The 25,141-nt window shown below is 38.5% G+C and overlaps 1 protein-coding gene and 1 pseudogene across 8 annotated transcripts in view; one reads left to right on the plus strand and one right to left on the minus strand.

Moving 5' to 3' along the window:
* The window catches only part of PDE1C (phosphodiesterase 1C), a 537,291-nt gene that overhangs the window by 249,011 nt on the left and 263,139 nt on the right, over positions 1-25,141 (minus strand). The gene's annotated exons all lie outside the window — the stretch shown is intronic.
* On the plus strand, positions 5,902-6,321 carry LOC113912024 (annotated as a pseudogene).

A 25,141-nucleotide genomic window follows, 5' to 3' on the forward strand; every position in this document is an offset into this window, starting at 1 on the left:
GAATCAGGAAGGCCTTTCCTATGAGGTGAAATATGGATGATGAGAAGGGGCTTCATGCAAAGATTGCCCTTTGCACAGAATTTAATCTTGCCGTTCTGTTCATATCTCTGCAGAGCTCTGTGGAAGAACCACATGCTCAGTTTTCCAGAAAGTCACAGCTAAGATGGATCATGAAAAGTTGAACTCAACTCCATGCAAATCCCTAGATCCCTAGAGAGATCCTGTCAGACCCTTGAGTGTAGTCTAGACACTTGGGGGAAGCCTCTGTTGTTTAAATGGCACCCAAGACACCTGAAAACAAATAGGACTCATATAACAAAACAGTTTATTTTGAATTGTCATTACCTCATTAAGGATAATATCCCTTCTCTAAACTTTACTGGCAGAGGAGTGAGTTGAAAATGCCTGGAGAAGGCAACCAAAAGGTCCACAGATGGAGTGAATACTTACTGTAAACTGGTCACCTGATGTCTGCCCCCCCCCCTTTCTTCTGGCAGTAGTAAACTCATCTCATCCCAACTTTCAGGTCTCCTGCTTTGAGAGAACCAGACTGCCAGCTCCAGGAAGGAATGTCTTACTCAGACCCGGCCAGTGTGCACACTGACCCACTCCTCCACAGGACCTGCTATAGAATGGACATGTGGCCCAAGCTTCTCCAGTCCAAGTAAGCCCTGGGATGTGGGCAAGAGTTAGTAGAGATAATGTTTCAGTCTGCTGGACTGAACCTGGAGGTACATGAGGTCTAGCTGCAACAACTAAGCCTGGCAGAGAACAGAGCCTTTGTGGAGCAGGAGTGTGGGAAAACAGAGTGAGACACGGGGCCTAGATGTCTCCATCTCAACACCTGGATCAAGCCACACCTAAAGCCAAGATACTCTCTGATTCTCAAATTCATTGGTTAATAAATTATCTCTTTTTTCTTATACCATTATAAAATGGGTTTTCTATCACATGCCACAGAAAAAGTCCAAACACATACCACAGGTAAATTCTCCTTAATACCAAATTACTGAGAACCAAACACACTTCCCAATATATTCAAAGAGCCATTTGTAAGGAATTCTAGATTGATATAAGAGAAAAATGAGGTCTCTTCTGATTTCCAATAATCAATAATTCTTTAGTTGGCACACACTATGTTTTCGTATTGGTTCCAGCTTCTATAGAGGATGAAAATGTATAAAACATTGCTTCCCTGGCCTCAAAGTGCATATCCTACAATCTATCACTGTTACTAATGTTTTACTAATCCATAGAGCTTCCTAGGATATAGAGCATTTTTGAAACTTGAACTTTGGGTGCAAAGAACCAGACTAGATTCATCCAAACCCTGAGTTTATAAACTCTCATCATTGCCCCATACATGGCTCTTTTTTATCAAGTGCCCACTAACCCTTACTCACACCATTTTGTTACATCTTCACAACTGCACAAGGAAGCTGAGATTCTGGGACATCACCCAAACCTCACAATTAATGAGCTCCCTCTCCCCCTCATTGGCCTGTTCATAAAAGTATAAAAGAAGGAGTTCCTCCAATCACACTAGCAAGAAGCTACACCATACTGGCTGGTGTCTTTGAAAGGTATAGCTCAGAACTGACACTTCACATTTGCGACCAAGCACAGAGCCAGAATTTATGGGATTGCTTCTAGTCAACTGCTGATTTCTCATCTTTGAATGCAGTCATTTTAAAGACATTTTGCACAAATTTAGTTGGTACCCACAGATACACTGAAATAGTCAAGCCAGACTTAAATCAGATTTTTCAGGATAACTTTTTTTTCAAAAGTCACTTCTTTAAAATGTCATTACTGGCTTTCTTTAGTGGCATGTTTTTTCTGCAGATCAATGATAGGTCTACTGTCCCCTTTTTTTGGTTCCACTGGTTCTAACTGAAGCAAATCAGGTAAGAAAAGGCACAGGGGGATTTACTTAATCTAGAAATAAAATCACCTAAAAAAAAGAATTTAAAAAATTTTACAAGTAATTGATTTCTACTTCTTTGCCTGAAAATGACTCTCTCTTATTCTTCTGGTACATTAAATTGGTGAAGCAGTTTCACTTTTTGGGTGCAATGCTCTCAGAAGAATTAACATTTTCTACATTGATTAATTTAGAAAAATTGTTTTATTCACACCTAAATACAAAATGCTCTCCCATGCTATACAATTCAAGGGGTAGGGGATACAAGAGTAAAAGAAATGTTTCTATAGTAGTGGATGTTTACAGGGGACATAAACCATGGCCTGGGTCCCAGATCCTTCAGACACAACCCATGGATGGGTGTCTTGGATCAGAAGCCTGGTGTTCAAGGAGGGCTTCCCTGCTAGGTCCAACACCTTACAGTTGGTGCGAGCAGTACAAGACAGATTGAGGCCATTTCCCATAGGATGATAAGAGCTCAATATTGGAATGTTCTCTTTCTGCTCATAGACGCAGGAAACAAAAACATGATACAATTCCATAAACAAGCAAGTTGGGTATGAAAGAGAAACATGGTTGGCACTGGCAATAAAGTGCACATATGGCCAACAGACATGAGAAACAGGAAGACGTGGTGGCCCTTGGGGTCAAACAATGCAGTCAGAAACAAAGGGCCACCATGATACAAAGTGCTCTATCTATGGAGTCAGCCTGGGCAGGCGTCAATCCCAGCTCTGCCACCTCCTGCTTCACGGCCATATGGCAGGACAAGAATAGGAACATGTCTAGTGTCTGGCACATTCAGTGGTGGTGGTCTCCCTTTCTCTCCTCCCCACTCACCTTCTATGATAATCCTTGGTGTGATCAAAGCCTCATGTTTTCCAAGGTTTACCTTATTTTTATAATATTCAAGTACATGCATCATGACTAAAATAGTGAGTCCAGAATTTGGAATCCCATAAGCAACCCTATTTTCCATTAAGTTTGTCTAATTAACTCTATTAGGATCCAGAGATAGAACTTACCTGTGTCAGAGTTAATTGCATGCTGTTGTCTGTTCAATACTTCTGTCTATACACAGGCCTTGCGTCCTCAGAAACAAACTTTACCCTCACATATGCCCCATTAACTCTTTCCCCCAAAGAGCCACTTCAGCACACCTACCACACTGGCCTCCTAATTGTACTTTGTTTCTAACATAAGCGTCAGCCCACTGGCTTGTAGAATATTGTAAATCAGATCAGTTGTATTACTAATTCTCTTGGCTGGGATCAGAAATATGGGGAAAAGAGGCCACTGAAAGGAACCGTAAAATGACTGTAATTATTATTTTTCATATGTCATTAAGGTTTATCCTAAGATAAATAATCAAAATAGCTAGTAATATAAATAATGATTACCTACTTCGGGTCTGGAATATCAGTGATCAGATTTACCCTCCTGCGAGAAACAACCTAAAAATGGGCAAAATCTATAATTCAGTGGTTTTCAAGACACTGGACATCAAGGCAACAAAGAACAGGCAACGAAGGGTGGTATATGAGACACGGGAAACAAACAAGGGGAGCTCTCTGATTGCCAGAGCTCACTGCCTTGAGAAAGTTTCCAGGGCTCAGTGCAGGGGCGGGGAACCCAGGTGGAGCCTGGTGCACTCCCCAAGTTAGGAGACAGCGCTGAAATTCCAAAGAGACCAAGGCAGCTAGAATGTGCAGGACAGGCTACCTGAGAAAGAAGAACTGCAGAAAGAGAAAACATCAGAGATCTACAGAGAATCCCACCTGCGTATCTAGCTAAGTAATGTCAGTGCCTATGTGTGAGGAAGATATGACTGCTTTTTACTGCAACAGCACCGTCAAGCAGTTACAGCAGCAACCATATGGCCCTCAAAGCCAAAAATTTACTATTTTGCTCTTTACAGAAAAAAATTTGCCAACTCCTGACTAACATCATACTTCATGGTAAAAGACAGAATGCTTTCCTCCTAAGATCAGGAACAAGTCAAGGATGTCCCCTCTCACTACTTTCTATTCAACATTATTCTGGAGATTGTATCCAGTACATTAAAGCAGGAGGGAAAAAGTAAAAGACATATAGGTTATAGGGAAGAAGTAAAACTACCTTTATAGACAACATGATCTTTTATGTTGAAAACCTGAGGGACTCTACCTAAAAGCTACTAGAACTAATCAGTCCAGCAGGTTTACAGGATACAAGATCATTATACAACAACCGATTGTACTTCGATATGTGATAAATGAACAATAAGAAGTTGAAACTTAAAAAGAATGCCACTTAATATAAAAGAACTTCAAGTACCATCTTCTTTCATTAAGATAGAAGAGTTTAGCCTAATGCTTCACTCACTGAAACTACACTGTATATAAACCATCATTGAAGTAACTTCTTACATCAAGACATAAGAGTTTGTACACTTAGGGAAAAAATAAAAAATTAAAATAAGCATGATCCCATTTATAATAATACAAAAATATGAAATAATAATAAATCTGGTAAGAGATTGTTAAGACCTGAATGCTAAAAACTACAAAATGTTGTTGAAAGAAATTAAAGGAAACCAAAATAATGGTGAGATATACTGTTTATGGGTCAGAAAATTCAATATTGTTAAGATGTCAAATCTCCCCCAAATTTATCTATAGATTCAACACAATCCAAATCAAAATTAGAGAGGGAAATTTTTTTTTTAGAAATTGACAAATTGACCCTAAAATTCATATGGAAATGGAAAAGTCCTAAAATAGCAAAGCAACTTTGGAAAAGAGCAAAGATTTTCAAAACTTTGGAAATGCAACCTGGTTTCACAGTTTATTACAAAGACAGTTTGGCATTAGCATCAGGATAGACAAATAGAGCAACAGAACAGAATAAGAGTCTTAAAACAGACATACAGATATATAGAAAACTGATTCTCAAAGATGAAATTGCAATGCAGTGGAGAAAGGTTACTCTTTTCAACAAATGGGGCTGGAACTACTGGACATTCATACACAAAAATCTAAGCTTCAATCCATCCTTACCACCACGTATAAAAATCAACTCACAATGGACCACGGACCTAAACACAAATCCTAAAGCCTCTAAAAGAAAATATAAAAGAAAATCCTTGTGACACTGTATTAATTTGCTATGGCATAAGCAAGTGCCATGAATTGGGTGGCTTAACAGAAATTCATTGTCTCACAGTTTTGGAGGCTAGGAAGTTCCAGACCAAGGTGTTAGCAGGTTGGGTATCTTTCTGAGGGCTAAGAGACAAAGATCTGTTCCAAGCCTCTTTCTCTGACCTGCAGATGGCCATGTTTACCCTGTGTTTCTATAAATCATCTTCCCTACGTGTATGTTTGTCTTTGTATCCAAATGTCCCCATTTTATAAAGATACCAGTCATACTGGATTAGGGCCCACCTTAATGACTTCATCTTAATTTGATTACCTCTGTTAAGACCCTATAGGTACAAATAGGCACAAATAAGGTGAAATTCTGAGGCACAAAGGGTTAGGACTCTGAAGTATCTTTTTTGGGGAAAAATAATTCAACCTACAAGAGACATCAAAATCACAATCCATAAAAACAACAAACTGATAAACTACACTCCATCAAAATTAAGACCATCTATTTCTTCAAAAGACAGTTAAGAAAATGAAGAGCAAGCCACAGAGTGCAAGAAAATATTTTCAAATCACATGTCTGATACAGAATTTGTGTCTAAATTATACAAAGACCATCAAGATGCAATAATAAATTAACAACTTTAAAATGAGAAACAGATTTGAACAGATATTTTATCAAAGAATACATACAGGTAGCAAATACGTACATGAAAAAAATGTTCAACATAATTAGATGATACAGAAATATAAACTAAAACCACAATGAGATACCACTGCTCATCTATTGGAACAGCTACAATTAAAAAGACTGAGTACCTCGCTTTTGCTTAGGCCCGTGGCACCGGCAGGATGGGTAAGTGTCGCGGTCTCTGTACTGCCAAGAAGCTCCGCAGCAACCGATGAGATCAGAAGTGGCATGATAAACTGTACAAGAAAGCCCATTTGGCACAGCCTGAAGGCCAACCCTTTTGGAGGCGCTTCCCATGCAAAAGGAATTGTGCTGGAAAAAGTAGGAGTTGAAGCCAAGCAGCCAAATTCTGCCATCAGGAAGTGTGTCAGGGTCCAACTGATCAAGAATGGCAAAAAAAATTTGTACCCAATGATGGTTGTTTGAATTTTATTGAGGAAAATGATGAGGTTCTGGTTGCTGGATTTGGTCACAAAGGTCATGCTGTCGGTGACATTCCTGGAGTTCGCTTTAAGGTTGTCAAAGTAGCCAATGTCTCTCTTTTGGCCTTATACAAGCAAGAGGAAAGACCAAGATCCTAAGTTTTGATGGTGAAAACATGACAACAATAAATTTTTTTAAGCCAAAAAAAAAAAAAAAAAAAGACTGAGTGCCTCATGGCTATGCAGTAACTGGAACTCTCGTACTCTGCTGGTAGGAATATAAAATGGCACACATTTGCAAAACCGTTTGGTGGTTTCTTAAAATTTTAAACACGTATCTACTATATGATCTAACCATTCCACTTCTAGGTATTTATTCTATGAAAGTGAAAGTCTATGTCCACACAAAAACTTTATTTGTAATAGCCCCAAACGAAAACTACAAAAGTGAAAGTCTATGTCCACACAAAAACTTGCCTATAATATTCTTAGCAACTTTATTTGTAATAGCCCCAAATGAAAACAATTCAAATGCCCATCGAGAGTGAATGAATAAAAATACTGTGGCATTTAATCCATAGAGTGGAATAATATTCCACAATATAAAGAATGAAGCACTGATACATGCTACATGGATGACTCTGAGAACAGTGATACTAAGTGAAAGAAGCCAGTCTAAAAAGAATACAAACTGTATGAATCCATATATGTAAAATTCTAGGAAATGCAGAATAATCTACAGTGCTAGAAAGCAGGTAACTGGAAATGTACATTTAGAGAGAGAGGGCAAGGCAGAGCTAGAGGGAGGCATTAAAAGGGTCATGAGCAAAGCTTTGGAGGTGATGGATATTTCTTTATCTTGAATATGGAAATGGGTTCATGGGTGTATGCATGTGTTAAAACTTATATTGTACACTTTAAATAAGTACAATTGATTGTGTGTGAACTATACTCAATAAAGCTGATGTTAAAATACTCATTTCACATTCAGATGGCCTCTGTTTCAAGTCCTGGCTCTATCTCTTTCTAGCTTTGTGATCTTAAGCAAGTTTATCTCTGAGGCTCACATTCTCTGACTGCAAAATGGTAATTCATAACACTTATTTCCCAGGGCTGTTGTGGATATCAACTGATAACTAACTCAGTGTCTGAAAATAAGAAATAATTAATTATAGTTATTATTAATAATCACAATAATGAAGTTACTCTTTCTTACTTTTTAACTTTCTATAAAAGCTGCCTTGAAAGACAAGACATACAATCCATATTTTCAGAACCTAGAAAGCTGAGTGTTCTCCACTTTCTTATTCAGTATTTCAGATAGTGCTCATGTAAATGAGTTTTGCTAAATCAAAAAGGGCATTGGCAGAAAGTCAAAATGTGTTTTCTGATCCTTTAAAATCACATTTTCAAATATGAGTTGTGACCTACCCTGCTATTAACACAATGGGTTTAGTTATACAGCCTCAGCAAAATAATGTTTTCTTATACTTATATAATCCTTCCTCAACTGCAGTTAGCAAAACTACATTTCAAGTTTTACACACACACACCCCTCAAAATTTTCAACTTAAAGGTCTTTTTACATATGTGCAATTTAGACCCTCAAGAAAGAAAGCATGAATAATTACTGTCCCCTCACCCAGAACACATGGGTGGGCCTATGGGATTGTGCAAGGAAAAGAGACAGGCCTGGGTAGCATCCTTATAATATGTGAGTGGAAGACCCAGTCTGAAAAGATGCCCTTAAACATTGCAAAAATTAGTAGAAAGGCAAGATACACAAGGACTTTGCTGAGATTCTGGAAAACAAAATGAGGAAAATTCACATGCAAAAGGCATTAAATGTCAAGTCTGCAATAGACAATTTAAAAACATTTAAAACCTATATAGTCAGTGACACAAAAAACTTCTGATATAATCTGACTCAAAAGATCACACCTTCACAGCATTGGTTTGTGAAAAAGTGACATCGTTATAATGCCTACAGATCTGGTTTATTTAGGAGCAAAAACCTTCAAGAATTTTCATTTTACTATATCTTTAAGAAATATATCAAAGTTTTTTTTTTAAACTCCCAAGATTAGAAAGTACTCTTTTATTCCTAGCACGTATTTTCCCAGTTCACAAAAAGAGACAGGGTATGCAGTGCTGCAAAGAAATCTCAATTACAAGTGTGCTGCTAAAACCCTAGCTTTCAAGGTGTGTATATTTAGAACTTGCAGAGGTAAAGCAGGTATTACTGAGCAAATGACCAAAATGAGGAATCAAATATTTAACTGACAGTATAAATGGTGACCCTCTAGTTTGTACGAGTTTACAAATGTAGTAACACTTATAATAATAATGGTTTCCAATATGTACAGGCACTGGGGTTTATCTCTACATGGGTAAGGTTTCATCTAGGCTTAAAGTCAATAAAGTTCTTTACCTCCTTTTCTCTCCTGAGCAATGTGTTATAGCAAAGCCCTACATACAGCCTGAGACCTGGGTTTGAATCTGTAGAGCAATTTCCTAGCTCTTTGATCTAGGGCAGTTTACTTAATCTCACTTCGTCTCAGTTTCCTCTTATACAAAACATGCACAAAACTAGTATATTTTATTGTGAGGATTAAATGAGATAAAGCTTATGAAGTGTTCAGCACAGTGTCTTGCAAAAGAAAGTACTTAGTATTAGCTTTTAATTAAGGCAGGTACATTTCTAGTCCTCTAAAAAAGAATAAATCAGACATGGAGCTGGAATCAAAATTAGAAATGTATGGAAAAAATGGATTAAAAATAGGGGGGAAATCCATTTTCTAAACCAACTGTGTGAAAGCAGTCTGGTGGCCATACCATCTCAACAAACCAGATTAGGAGGCCGGAAATTGTTCCACTGCTTGAGGAATAACCAGCTCACTCAGGCAGAAAATCCCAAATCTCCATGTTGTGTTGAGATGGCACTTGAATGAAGTTCATGATTGGATAGTCTGTGATTTTTCTAACCAACGTTTCTGTAAAAGTCCACACTATCTCATACAAACCAGTTGTTTGAGTTTTAAGATATTGCATCTAAATGCTAGGAGCAAATTTAAATGTCTACAAACTATGTAGAGGAAAATATTGCTGAAAACCATACAATTTAGAGGTGACCCACTTCTCCATCCCAGCCTGTCTCACCACTAACATTTTTAATGCCAAATGGTTAAACTGATGCTTTATTTCTCTGTAAGCTAAAGGAATACAGATAACCAATGTTTAAGATAAAACAAGCCAGGGAAATATAAAGGAAAATTATTTTTTATTCTGATGTCCTCCCTCAGTACATGGAAGCCAGGTACTGGCAACAATATTTTGACCTCTTATTTTTTTTAAGATTTTTTCATTTTTATTTATTTGACAGAGAGACAAGTGAGAGAGGGAACACAAGCAGGGGGATTGGGAGAGGGATAAGCAGGCTTCCCGTGGAGCAGAGAGCCCGATGCGGGGCTCGATCCCAGGACCCTGGATTATTTTTAAAAATCAAAGATGCCATAAAGGAAAAGGTTGATATTAGGTTTTGCTAATAGATTTTCCTACTGAAAAATTTTCTACACATCAAAAGAAATCATAAGAAAAAATTTTAAAAGCAATGATAAACTAGAGGGAAAGCAAAAATAAAAGACATAGGATTCACACTTTTTTGCTTATAAACAGTTCCTAGATGGAAATATGGACAAAATACAAATAACTAATTTACAAAAAAAAATTATAATCATTGTTGATACATGTTCAATCTGGTAATCAAAAAGACGCACACTAAAGCAATATAGGATCAGAGTCACCTATCAGATATAAAATATAAAATACCAATGGTAAGCATATAGGAATTTCCTAGAGAATAATTTTTCAATATGTATTAAAAGCTTTATAGATTTTTCATACTCCTTAAATTCCCACTAAAGGGATTTTTCCTAATCCTAGGGAAAAAACTGGAAGAGTACATAAAAGAATCCATGCATCAGAACAGTGCCTACAAAATGAAAAATTAAAACAACTTAAATATCAAATAAATAAAATCTTTAAAAAAAACAACAAATGTCCAACAATAGTGGATTGGTTAAATCAATAACGGTAAAAACATATGGAAGAATACTATGCAGACATTAAGAATGATGCTTTAGAAGCAGATTCATGGACAAGGAAAGTCATTAATATATCAACAAAGTGCAGACACCTGGGTGGCTCAGTCAGTTAAGCATCTGCCTTCAGCTCAGGTCATGATCCCGGGGTCCTGGGATAGAGTCCCGCATTGGGCTCCCTGACAGCAGGGAGCCTGCTTCTCCCTCTGCCTGCCACTCCCCCTGCTTGTGCTCGCTCGCTCTCTCTCAATGTCTCTCTCCCTGACAAATAAATAAATAAAATCTTTAAAAATATATATATATCAATAAAAAGTAATAAAACCATTTCAAGAATGTGTGTGTAGTCTAATCCCATTGTTGTAACATTCTTTTGCAGTGAACAAAATTTGGAAGACTATGTATATGAAAATGCTGACAGTAGTTCTCTGGGAAGTAGAATTTTGAATGTTTTAAATTTTTATGTTTCCTGTGAACAAGACACAGACATAGCATAATGGTTAAGAACATAGGCTGTAGAGTCAGCTTGACTGAGTTCAAATCATGGCTCCAACACTTACCAACTGTGTGTCCTTTTTCAAATTATTTAACCTTTCCATACTTCCACTTCCTTTCTGTAAAATGAAGATAATAAGTGCCTATCTCACAGAGTTACTGTTAGTACTAAATGGTAGCTCTCCTAAAATAGTTCATGACACCTAGTAAAGACTGAGTAATGCTAATTACTGTTATTATTATTATTATCATTTTTTACCTGTGTTCTTATATGGTAAATAAAAATAATAATGCTGAAAATATTAAGACAAAAATACCTTGGCAGTGAAAAGGGTGTCAAGAAAATTCAATGAGAAGATAAGTCTTCTCAACAAATGGTTCTGAGACAACTGGATATCTGCACATAGAAGAATGAAGGAGGAGTGCTACCTTACATCATACACAAAAATTAACTCAAAAGGGATCACAGACCTAATTGTAAGGGCTAAAACTATAAAACGTTTAGAAAAAAACGTAGAGTAAATCTTGTAAAGTTGGATTAGACAATATTTTCTTAAATATGACACCAAAAATATAAGTGACAAAAGAAAAAACTGATAAATAGGACTACATCAAAATCAAAAGCCTTTATGCTTCAGAGAACACCACCAAAAAAGCAAAGGACAACATCCACAATGGGAAAAAATATTTCCAAGTCATATATTTGATAAGAGACTAGTATTTAGAACGCACCAAGAACCCTTAAAACTTAAAAATCAAAAAAGACAAATAACCCAATTAAAAAAGGCCAAAAGATCTGAATAGACATATCTCCAAAGAAAATATACAAATGGCCAAAAGGAACTTGAAAAGATGCTCAGTATCTTTATCCATTAAGAAATGCAAATCAAAACCACAATGAGCTACTACTACTTCACATCCACTAGGATGGCAACAATCCAAAAGACAGATAATAACAAATGCTGCTGACGATGTAGAGAAATTGAAACCCTCGTTCACTGCTGGTGAAAATTTAATATGGTACAGCTGCTTTGGAAAACTATTAAGCAATCCTCAAAATGTTAAGCACAGAGTTACCACATTACTTAGCAATTCCACACCAAGGTATACAATCAACAGAAATGAAAATACTAAAAATATGTCCACACAAAAACTTCCATAGGGATGTTCAGAGCAGCATAAATCATAACAGCCAAAATGTGGAAACAACCCAAAGGTCAATAAACCGATGAACTGAGTCTAGTATATTCATGAAATGAAGTATTATTTGGCAATAAAATGGGGTAAAATATTAATACATGCTACAACATGGATGAATCTCAAAAACATCATGCTAAGTGAAAGAAGCGAAACACAAAAGACCACATATTGTATTATCCTATTTATATGAAATGTCTGGAATAGGCAAATATATAGAGGCAGAAAGTAGATTAGTGATTGCCTAGAGCTGAGGGAGAATGGGAGGTAAGAATAAGGAATGAATACAAATGGGCATTGGGTTTCCCTTTCAACTGATAAAAATGCTCTAAACTTAAATTTTGGTCATGGTCACACAATTCCGAATATATGAAATATATTGACTGTACACCTTAAATGGGCGAATATTTTGGTATTGAACTACATCTCAATGAAGATATTTAAATTTTTTTTTCTAATTCCCTGATAACTCTGCGCTTCACTTCCTAAGAATGTCCTTGGAAGAGCAAGCAGTTTATAAGAGAAGCAAAAAAACATAGTTTAAAAAGATCTCCTACCAAACCGTTAAGGCTCCAGAAACTTCCTTTTCATATTCACCCACAGCTGACTCCACCCCCATGACTCACCCCTTAAATCTTTATTGAGCACCTGTGCTAAGCCAGGCATACCACTAGGGAATGGGACACAAAGGTGATCAAACCCTAACCAAGTTTACAATTGAGTGGAGGGGCACCACAAGTCACATTAATGCAAGACAGGCAAAGTATAAGGTACTTGGCAGCACATGGCAGGCTGGCAAAAGGAAGCATCATGGAAGCCGTGATGTAAACATGGAGAACTGGAGGGTGAATCAGAGGTAGCAAGCAAAAGTGCTGGAGAAAGAAGGAACTGATTTGGGCAGAAGGAACAGGTGCAAGGTCTGGAGGCTCACACATTGTCTGGGGAAGTAAAGTACATGCAATATGGTCGAGAAGACAGTGTGCACTACGGTGGTAAAAGAAGAGTAGGGTTCTTCATGGAAGGCCAGGTGTACCAGGTTAGGGAGTTCAGATATTAATTTGAAAATAATGCAGAACCATTAAACAGAAAACTTACATGATAACACTGGTGGTTGCTGTTTTAGCAAGATTACTCTGGCTTCGGGATAGCTACACATGATCCAGAGGAAATATGATAAGAAGCAAATATCTGAATTTGGAGGCCACCAGGTAAGAAACGGCAGCCCAGACTGTGCTACTGATGGTGTGGGCAGAGAAAGGCAGCTGGATCCAAGAGGTATTTCACAAATTGATGGGACACAATGCTGTATATGGGACAGAGAAATCAGAGGAAGGAAGGACAACCCCAGGCTGTGGCTTTGGCAACTGGATGGATGATGACACCATTTATCAAAATAGAAAGCATGCAAAAGCAGCAAATTTGGAATGGAAGATATTAAACATATTCCATTTGGACTTCCTAAATTAAGGTGACAATGAGACTTCTAAGTGAAGACAAAGGTTGCATATATAGGTCTGAAGGTCAGGGAAGAGAACTGGCGGAGGGATATGGATTTGGGAATCATGATTCTGAAGAGACTAGATGAGTTCTGGGAGAAGCTGAGTTGTCAGGGAAGAGAATGAAGAGGGCCTGGGGAAGACCCCAGGGACCACTGACTCCAGGGCCATGGGAGCCCCAGTCCATGCTCCTTCAGCATCCAAGGGCCTCTCTTCTGCCCTCAGGAGTCAGCTTGGTCAGTACAGGCACTTAGGATCTGACCACTGAAGAACCTGGTCTTCTTTCCTTAGCCCCCAGACATCCCAGCCCCTTTGTGCACCTTCAGTGAGCTTTTATCCCAAGAATGTCAAGGGAAGGCTATGTGCCAAGCACTATCCTGGGTGCTGCAGTATAAAGACACCAACAAATCCCCTGCCCTGACAAAGTCTAGTGGGGCAGGGGACAAAAAGAACACAGGTGACCTCAGGACACCGCAGCAAGTGGCTCCAGTAAGGCCACGCCCTCAGGGAGAGACCACTTCTACTCAGGAAATATGGGCAGGCCCTAGCGGATAGTGCTTCCAGCATGTGAGTTTTAAAAGAAGAGGAGAAATCAAAAACACAGAAATGAAACAGGCCCAGGAACATTTGCAGATTGCAAGTACTTCAGAATGGCTGTAGCTCAATGCGCAAATGAAGAAATCCTTTTATCTCAAGAGAGGGGACATCATTGAAGTATATTCAGTTGGAGAGGGTTTGATGAGGTTTGTGGTTTCTAAAAGGAAGCAGTAAAAAGAAAATTCTAATCCATGATCCAGATCCCAGGTCCCACTCAACAGGGTGCTTTTCAAAAGTGCAATACAAGTGTTAGTTTATAATCACTTGGCTATCTGCTCATATACTAATAGCAAACACTGGTTATGGGAGGAGCGGTTCTATGCTGGCCAGCAGGACCAACAGCTCCCAGGTTGTCTATCTCCCAACGCACTTACACTGTCTGAATCTCTTTAGTACATCTGAAATGATAACGGAAGGTAAATTATTTTCTTTCCTGAGAGAGGAGTATGTAAATGGAGTCTTCTTGAATGGCAGCAGATTGATTAGGACCCATTTCACTCCCAGATCCCTGATTCTTGATGAATTTAAGAAAAACCATGTCCCTAAGTTTTATTGACAGAATGTAATTTAATTTTATAAATTCTAAATTTGTTTTTCTGAAATAGTAAGCATATAAAATGATACAAGGGCTTCCAAAATACCACAATTTTAATAGGTCCGTTGCTCAAAATTGGGCACTTAAGCCAAATCCCACAGACCTGAAGCAGAGAAATTTGCAAATACTTTAAAATCAAGACGGGGGGGAAAAATCCCACAGATTCTTGGTTTTACAAAGTAAAGACATTCAGTGTAAAATTGCAGTTATATTCTCTGAAAAGCTCATGAGAGCCTCAAATCCTGGCAATCTGTACAAGGATAAAGTGTATTCAAACAAGGCCCCAAAGAGTTCAGTCTGCATCAAACAAATTCCACACAAATCTAGAATTTTGCTCTGGGGAGCACATCAAAATCTTCCTGACAAAGTACAGATCATATACTGTTTGTTTTCATCAAGACCACCGATAGCATAAACTTCAAAGCCACGTTTTGCCCTGCAGCCATTTCCATACCCTCAGTCTGGTTAGGACATTGTGGCCATGACACGGGTGGGACAATCATATTCTCTGCTGCCAAATGCTCTGCTCTGCTTAGAAACCAGCTACACACAGGAGGAAAACACGAAACTAACATCTGAGGACAATATGTAAGAGAATTTTAGAAACAACTCCTCAATACATTCTTCTAGACTCTTCCTTAATTTGCATTCTGATCAATTTTACGGGTGCTATTACTCTTGATTTAATCCCAAATGAAGCCCGTCATTAAAGGCCACCCTGACTCTGTACTCTCTAGGCCCATGTCCTTGATATTCCCACATTCATACTTCCATAAGCCTTCCTCACACTGCATTGAAAGAAGGTTTCTTAGAGATTCTGTTGTTTGGAAATGGACTTCTTCCAGCTCCTTACATTCTTCACTTAAAAAAAAAAATCCAAGGCACTGAACTTCTGACCGCTTTGTAGACTTTGCCCTACAAATCCCTATTGCACTGACTTCTCTCTAAACAAATTATGCTCAGCAGAAGTTCCCAGCTTTGAGTGCATTCTTTCCACAATAATTTTTTTGAGGGGAAGGGAGAAAGGCAGACAAGAGTTAGGGGATGGCGGGGCGCCTGGGTGGCTCAGTTGGTTAAGCCGCTGCCTTCGGCTCAGGTCATGATCCCAGGGTCCTGGGATCGAGTCCCACATCGCATCTCCCTCTGCCTGCCGATCCCCCTGCCTGTGCTTGCCTCACCCTCTCCCTTTCTCACTCTCTCCCCCCCCCATGTCAAGTAAATAAATAAAATCTTAAAAAAAGAGAGAGAGATGGGTGCCTTGGTGGCTCAGTTGGTTAAGCGACTGCCTTCAGCTCAGGGCATGATCCTGGAGTCCCAGGATCGAGTCCCACATCAGGCTCCCTGCTCAGCAGGGAGTCTGCTTCTCCCTCTGACCCTCTTCCCTCTCGTGCTTTCTATCTCTCATTCTCTCTCTCAAATAAATAAATAAAATCTTAAAAAAAAAAACAAAATCACCAACTTTAAAAAAAAAAAGAGAGAGAGAGGGAGGATGGCATAAGGAAAACACATCTTACCATGTATCAACACAATTCCTGTTTACCGTTTATCAGGCGCCTTAGCCATGAGACAAGATACAAACTAGATCCCACACAGGTAAGTGATAAGCAAACCAAATACTTATTCTGTACTTCCACATGTCTCTTTTATATTTTCAGAGCTTCCAGAATGCTTGGCTGAAATATTTTATGCACCAATAAAAGTTATTTTCGCACATGATTTGAATTCCAGTCATGTCTTATTTGACATTTTCAGTTTATATCATCAGCTGACATCCACTTGATGTCTATCAACAAAACTTAGGAACATAATAATTTTTCTTAAATTCACAGAATCCTGGTTGTAGGAGTGAAATGGGTCCTATTCAGTCTACTGCCATTAAGGAAGACTGTATTACACACTTCTCTCTCAGGAAAAAAAGTAGCTTACATTCCTTTAAAATTTCTGAAGAGGAAAATTCAATACATTCTCTCTTAGGCTGTCTCTAGTTTCCCTAATAATCAGAGAAATCTTTTTTTCATTCCTAATGTTTAACTTAAATATATAATCAAGCTACCCCCAGGGGCCTAATATGTATTTTTATACTCTCTATCCAAAATCCTTATTATAGTGCCTGACACATAGCAGGTGCTCAGCAAATATTTAATGAATACCTATGAGAGAGAGAGAGAAAAAATGAACAGTGGGAGAGAGGGAAGAAAAGGTAGAAGAAAGAGCCAGAGGGAGGAAGGAAGACAGGAAAGGGAGAGGAGGAGAGAACAAATAAATACTAAGAAGGATCAAAGATGAATTCAGCACTCAAGAAATTAAAAACAGAGTAGCAAAGATGTGACAAGCACATAATAACCATAAATAAAAGGAGAAAATATTAAAAGGCCACAGATTAAATGTTGAGGAAAATCAGAAGAAAGCTATATAATTTCTAGCTAGGAAAAGTCAGGAGCAAATCAACAGAGGAGATATTTGAAGTGGGCCTTGAAGAACAGGTAGAATTCAGTCAAGTGATCATAAGGGGCAAATGTAATTCCAAGAAGTCCTGACATGCGGTTATGGGAAATAAAGTGGTTTAAGGGGAGCATGCAATATAGGATGGGGCCCCTTCAGGAGCCAGGCATACAGCAGAAGTATTAGTAATGTTTTAAGAGATCATTTAAGTGAATAAGTAAATGAATAAATGAACAAATGAGTAAGTAAACAAATGAATTAGCTTAGGCCTGGCACTTAAAAGATAAAACAAGAATATGAATATGGTTTCTACTATCCATCTGCTGATATCAATTGCAAATTACATCTTTATTTGCAATTGTAAAGAATATTGTTGGAAAGCCTTCTTCCATTAAATTGGATCTACTTGAACAAAAAAAAATGAATGACAAAATTTTATGTATTTCATAGTGTTTGCATGTCATTTTATTTTAATCCCAAGGATATGGGAAATCAATATGAAATAGATTCTTATTTTCCTATTACCAAAACTAATCCAGTGTGTTTGCTTTTCTCGCCTTCCTTTTTATTTCTGATATTTTTTTAACATTTAAAATCAAGCCAAAAAAGGCTTTGTTCCTTTGTTCCTTCCTCTTGCTCTTGCCTATTTACTCCCCACCATCTAATACATATACACATTAAAGACTGGCCAACAAATTTGTCAATAAAAAACTTTCCTGCTGGCTTTTGTGGCTGAGTTATCTATTTAAAAAAAACAACTAAAAAATAGAACATACTGCCATACAACCAGTCCTGGCAGAAATGTTAACTCTAGAGTAAGATGGATAAAACAAAATCAGTATAAAAGCCAGTGGGATTAGTGAAACCCTCAACATACGGCTTACAATGGTTGAAATCTCTTCTGACCCACGATGTTTATGAAAGATTCTATTTGCTAAAAAATAACCTCAACCACGATTATTAAGCCATCAAACTTCCCACACAACATGATGGGTTTTTTCATGCTTAAGCTCAAATGAACTTTTAAACATACATTAAACTTAACCTCTTTTTCATGCAGGCACTTGCACACAAATGTTCATAACAGCCTTGTTTGTAACAACCCAAACTGAAAACTACCCAAACTATCTTTCAATAAGTGAATTGTCAAACAAACTATGGTATATCCATACCATGAACTACTACTCAGCAATCAAAAGGAATGAAGTACTGATATGCACAACTAGGATGAACCTTGAGGAAATTATGCTGAGTGAAGAAACACCCAGTCTTCAAAGGATACATACTGTATGATTCTACTTATGTAACACCCATGAAATAACAAAAGTATAGAGATGAAGAACAGATCAGGAGTTTCCCAGGAATTAGGGATGGAGGAGAGGGGATGGGTATGACTACAAAAGAATAACAGGAAAGTGTCTCATGGTAATGGTATAGTAGAGTCTTTTGATTGTGAGGCTCATGACACAAAGCTACATGTGACAAAACTGCATAGAGCTCCACACACATGCAAATGAGTTTATGCATAACCGATAAAATCTGAATAAACTCTATGGATTGTACTAATGTTAACTTCTTGGTTTGGAGATCATACTGTAGTCACGTAAGATGTTACCACTAGGAGAGACTAGATGATGGATACACAGGGCTTACCTGCACATTTCTCTGTAAACTCTTATGAATCTATCATTATTTAAACATTAAAAGTTCTTAAAATATACGATCAATGTATATCAGTAGATGTCAGGAGGTTTATCTCTACTGAGATATCAATACTGAGCACAGAATAAGCTAAAAATTATACGCCTTTTTGAAGAAAATATGGGTGAGAGAAGGGAGGAAGATGTGTAACATCCCTAGTAGATCAAAAATTCATGAAAGCTGCCTGGGTAGCTCAGTCGGTTAAGCATCCAACTTTGGCTCAGGTCATAATCTCAGGGTCCTGGGATCAAGCCCTGCATTAGGCTCCCTGCTCAGCGGGGAGTCTGCTTCTCCCTCTGCCTCTCCCCTGGTTGTGTTCTCTCTCTCCCTCTCTCAAATAAATATATAAAATCTTAAAAAATTTTTTTTAAAAATTGATAAACACTTGATTTGGGGAACAAGTTACAAAGTTGTCCTAAGCTTTCAATATACCTTTATACAGTGGGGACATATACACCAACTTAGTAAGGTAGTTTTGCAAAATAAAGAAGCATATATGGTATTTAGTAAGAGCCTGGGACTCAAGAAATACAGTGGACCCTTGAACAACATGAGTTTGAACTGCACAGGTCCACTTACACACGGATTTTTTTTATAGATACAGTACAATTCTATAAATGTATTTTCCCTTCCTTATGATTTTCTTAATAACATTTTCTCTTCTCTAGCTCACTTTATTGTAAGAATACAGTGTATAATACATAAAACATACAAATATATATTAATTGACTGATTATGTTATCAGTAAGGTTTCCAGTCAACAGTAGGCTATTAATAGTAAAGTTTTTAGGAAGTAGAAAGTTATATGCAGATTTTCAACTCCATGGGATGAGTCAGTGCCCCTAACCTCCATATTGCTCAGGGGTCAAGTGTATTAATTCTTTTTCCAATGAGCAAAAAGAAAAAAAAATTATCTATCCTTTTATCCTTCCTTCCTTACTCTCTTATTGCATGACCTTACTTCTTTTTTTAAAATTTTTTATTGTTATGTTAATCACCATACATTACATCATTAGTTTTTGATATAGTGTTCCATGATTCATTGTTTGTGCATAACACCCACTGCTCCACGCAGAACGTGCCCTCTTTAATACCCATCACCAGGCTAACCCATCCCCCCATGCCCCTCCTCTCTAGAACCCTCAGTTTGTTTCTCAGAGTCCATCATCTCTCATGGTTCGTCTCCCCCTCCGATTTCCCCCCCTTCATTCTTCCCCTCCTGCTATCTTCTTCTTCTTCTTTTTTTTCTTAACATATATTGCATTATTTGTTTCAGAGGTACAGATCTGTAATTCAACAGTCTTGCACAATTCACAGTGCTCACCATAGCACATACCCTCCCCAATGTCTATCACCCAGCCACCCCATCCCTCCCACCCCAGCCCTACTCCAGCAACCCTCAGTTTGTTTCCTGAGGCATGACCTTACTTCTTGAAAAAATTATTTCTTCCTCCTTCAACAACCATCAGAGACAGCAAAGATTAAGCATAAAATCAGAGCTCATTTCATATAGGCACATCTGTTTTAAGGAGGCCTAAGTTTAATCACTGAACCACTGAGACACAGTTCTGTAAGCTCTCAGAAGCACAGAATCCCATACATGGTTCAGCCACAGGGCAGAAATGTAGCACTTTAACCAAGATCCTGCTCTGAACACTTAACACTGAAGTTCTCTACCTTGGTCTCCTTCCCAAGGTAATTGCAATTTCACTTCTCTCAGTGAATATAATCCCCCCTTTTTTCCTTTTAGTGAATTGTAATGACCTGGACAGACCACTAGAAAAGTAATGTCTTCAAGTACCAGCCCAATGAGGGAATCCATCCAGGAGGTTTAAATGGAACAGTTGAGCAGGCCAAGAACCAGTAAAGCAGGAAATTATCCCAGAATTAGCGGTTAGAAGAGGCAAATATCCCAGAATGCAACGGATCCTCCCTGACCTCAAGGGTCAAAGCAGACAGGACAGAAAATGGGCAGCATGCTAAGAGTCATCTTCATATAAAGTTACCATCTTTTCAGAAAACTTTTTCCCTTCTCTAAATGTTGCTACCTACTTACATTCATTTGATGCCAGACACCAAAAATACAGTATAAGAGAGAGGTCATGCACAAGGACAGCCTGAAAGCCAAGGCCAGGGTCCAGGTGCGGGTGGAGAGGAGGTGGAGGTAGGAAACAATGGTGGGGGGAATGAGAGTCAGCAGAAACCAATGGGCAATGGGGCATGAAGATGGTAATTAGAAGCATGTATGTATTCACGGCTTGAAGACATCACTGAAACAGCTGCCTGCTACCACTCAGAACATGCGGAGCTGATCCCAGCAGGGCTGGCTGAGGCTTCCAAGATAGGGCAGACAAGCAGAAGGTAGAAGGGCAGTGCCAGGGAGAGTGGGAATAGCAGCTCTGGCTGAGCCAATTCTAACAGCGTCAGAAATAAGGCAGAGTCATGAGGTAAGTCTGCCGTGGGTGGCATTTCACTACAACAGGGAGAGGACAGTTAAGGTCAATTACTGGCTGATGCCGATTGGCTTGCCCACAATTACTTATCCAGCACCCATGTTATAGATGCAGTTCCCAATCTGTACTTACAGCCAAAAGTCACAGAGTCAGGATACAGGCCCCCACTCCACTGCTCTGTTCATGAGGGAGCACATTCTCTTTTTGATCTTAAGGAGGAGGATCAGAATGCCTACCTAGTTGTGTCTTTTTGGGCCAACCAAGTTCTGGCAGCTTTTGTTTCCTTGTAATACCTTCCTGGGAATTTGCTCTGCTAATGAGGCCCCTCCATCTAACAGCTGCTTACACAAGCTGCTCTTGGAGAACAAAAGCTACACGTTGAGGTAACCAATATCCCCCCACATGCACACAAGCGCTCATTTGTACACACACACACACACACTCACACTCACACTCCCCCCAATATAATTCAGAAACCATGGTTAGAATGAATCCACACCATATGGAACAAAGTCTGCCTCCATCTCAAACTGAGCATTCCCACTTTTTCCCTTGCCACATGCATAGCCTGTGCTATACTTATGTTCACCCACAGACCAGAGCTGGCCACAGTTTACAGTGTTAGATGAAATGTTGGTGCCCCAGCTGGTCTGCCATCTCCTCTTATCCTTCAATAGCCACCAGAGAAGGGACTCACTGTCCATCTCAGAACATCAAGAACATATCTCAGTCCTCTAGAACAGTATTCTGCTGGGACAAGAGAATTCCAACTGAGCCACTCACCGATCTGGGCATATTAAAGCAATCATCACCACTATATACCTACTGGAACAGCCAAAGTCCAGAACACTGACAACATCAAATGCTGGCAAGGATGTGGAGCAACAGGAACTCTCATCCATTGCTAATGATAATGCAAGATGGTACAGCCACTTTGGAAGATGGTTTAGAAGTTTCTTATAAAACTAAACATACTCTTATCTTATAACTTGGCAACCATGTTCCTCGGTATTTACCCAAATGAACTGAGAACTTATGTTCACAAAAAAACCTGCACACAGATGTTTATAACAGCTTTATCCATCATCATTGAAATTTGGAAGCAACAAGATGTCCTTTAGTAGGTAAGTGGAAAAATAAACTGTGGTACATCCAGATGATGGAACATTATTCAGTGCTAAAAGAAGTGAGCTATCAAGTCATGAAAAGACATGGAGGAATCTTAAATGCATTTTACTAAGTGGAAGAAGTCAATCTGAAAAGGCTATACACTTTATGACTCCAACCATATGACACTATGGAAAAGACGACACTATGGAAACAGTAAAAAGATCAGTGGTTGCCAGAGGTTGGGGGAGGGAGGGATGAATAGATGGAACACAGAGGATTTTTAGGGCAATGAAATTACTCCATATGATACCATAATGATGGATATCTGTCATAATGCATTGTCCAAACCCAGAGAAAGTACAATGCCAAGAATGAACCCTAATATAAACTAGGGACTTCCGGTGATATTTATATGTCAGTGTCGATTCCCCAAGTTGATGGTGGGGAAGGCTGTAGGTGTGTAGAGGCAGGGGCATATGGGAATTCTCTGTACCTTGCACTCAGTTTTCTAGTGAAGGTAAAACTAAAAAATAGTTATTGATAAAAAAATCTTCAGAGACTGACAAAAGCCAAACCAAAAATACTGACATGCAAAATGAGTGGTAGTGTGCTGTGTGTGTGTGTGTGTGTGTGTGTGTGTGTTTGAATAGATATCAAGTTACAACACTCCAAAAAAATGCTGTCTTTACCAATATGGGAAAGGATAAGACTCCAAATATGCCACAGATGAATGTAACTGCCTCAATTTTCTTTTCATAGGCAGAGAAGCCTATCAAAAATGGTAAAGAGGCTAAAGTAAGGAATTTTTATCAATCAAAAATCACAACTCTGAATCTCTATGAAGATGAGTCTCACTGCTTTGAGCTGCATTACAATCTACTGCAGAAAAACTTCAAAAAGAAATTGTTTTTATCTGTTAGGCTAATGTAGTGATTACCATTTCCTCCAATTCTTCACTTCGTGTTTTCAGAGCAGCAAAAATCTGATATAATATGCCTTACACTGAAACCATATTAAATCTTCAAAACCAATCAGAAAAAAAGCACAGGCAAGTCCTCTTGGGATTTCGACTTAATCATCTTTAGGGACTAAGGGTAGGATCAGAACTTAAGTATGTCTTTACCAAAAAGGGGAATGCAAAGGCAAAGCTGGCTAGGGACAGCCTTCCTCCTGGTTCCCAACTATAGCAGTGCTGTCCAATAGAAATGTATTGAGGGTCACAGGTAGCATTTAAAATCTACTAGTAGCTATATTTTAAAACATAAAGAGGTAAAATTAATATTAACAGTGTATTTAACTATTTATTTAAGGTATCCCAATGTTTATCATTTCAACACACAGCAGTGGTTGCCACATTTCAAGGGCTCAATAGCTGCTTGTGGACTGGTGGTTGCCATATTGGACAGCACAGATTTTTGTGTAAATCTAAATGTAAATCTAAAAGGTCCCATGCTTACTGCTTCTCAAATGTTTATTTATTCATTCAAATATACTTATTAAATCTCTTCATATATTTTTATTATTCTTGCTATTAGAAGTTCAGCAAAGTAGGGTGGGTCAGTCCAACTCTTGATTTCAGCTCAGATCATGATCTCAGAGTCATGAGATCCAGCCCCTCCTTGGCTCAGAGCTCAGCAGGGAGTCTGCTGGAAGATTCTCCCCCTCTGCCCCTCCCCTCACACACACTCATATTCTCTCTCTCTCCTTCTCTCTGTCTCTCAATCTCTCTCAAATAAATACATCTTTTTTTAAAAGTTCAGCAGAGTAAGTAATAAGAGCACTTAAGTCACCCCTTCAATCTATGCAAATCAATAAAAAACAAGGTTAAGATCTATGTTAATGTGAAAACCAGTTCAATCTCAGTTTTATTATTGTTGTTGTTAATTTTATTTCCAGTTCATATCCTTCCCATCCTGTTTGGAAAAGCGAAGAATTTCTCATCCCAAGTTGATCTTTATGATTCAAATTAATATTGTACATAGTTCTGTTTTAACGATGATCTACAGATTTTATAGAAGCAGAATAAATCAAGAAATAATATGTGCAATGTTATGCAGGGCCTGCAAAAAAAAAAGTGGAGGGAGGTGAAGTGAGGAGTAGGAGGAGAGGAAAGAAGGAATGGAGGAGAGAAGGCAGCGGGAAAGGGGACAGATATCACAGCATTTCATAGAAATAAACTCAAGGAGGGGCGTCTGGGTGGCTTAGATGGTTAAGCGTCTGCCTTCGGCTCAGGTCATGATCCCAGGGTCCTGGGATTGAGCCCCGCATCAGGTTCCCTGCTTGGCGGGAAGCCTGCTTCTCCCTCTCCCACTCTCCCTGCTTGTGTTCCCTCTCTTGCTGTGTCTCTCTCTGTCAAATAAATAAAATCTTAAAAAAAAAAAAAAAGGAAAAAAGGAAATAAACTCAAGAAATCAAGAGTATAGGGCAAGATTTTCACATTTAATGACTTTTACCCAAACAGGTAATGGGACCTAGGTTTAAATAATTGTGTAAATGTTATAAAAGGGATTTTCAAACCAATGAACATTAGTTATATGCACCAATACCTCTGAAAGACCAAGAAAGCACAGAGTTTAGCCATTGCAATTGTGCATTTTAAAGACTGTCCCTTAATAAACCCTATAATGGGCCTTATTTCACTGCTGCATAACTTATCATAGCAAAGAACTGGAAACAATCAAATGCCTAACATTGGGCAAGCAGCCCAATTAACTATGACTTAGCCATATTATTAATTTTGTAAAGAGATAAATTTTTAGAAGCTGACACATAAAAATTTCCAAGATATAGGGGCAT

Source organism: Zalophus californianus, chromosome 12, assembly GCF_009762305.2.
Source record: "Zalophus californianus isolate mZalCal1 chromosome 12, mZalCal1.pri.v2, whole genome shotgun sequence".
NCBI lineage: Eukaryota > Metazoa > Chordata > Mammalia > Carnivora > Otariidae > Zalophus > Zalophus californianus.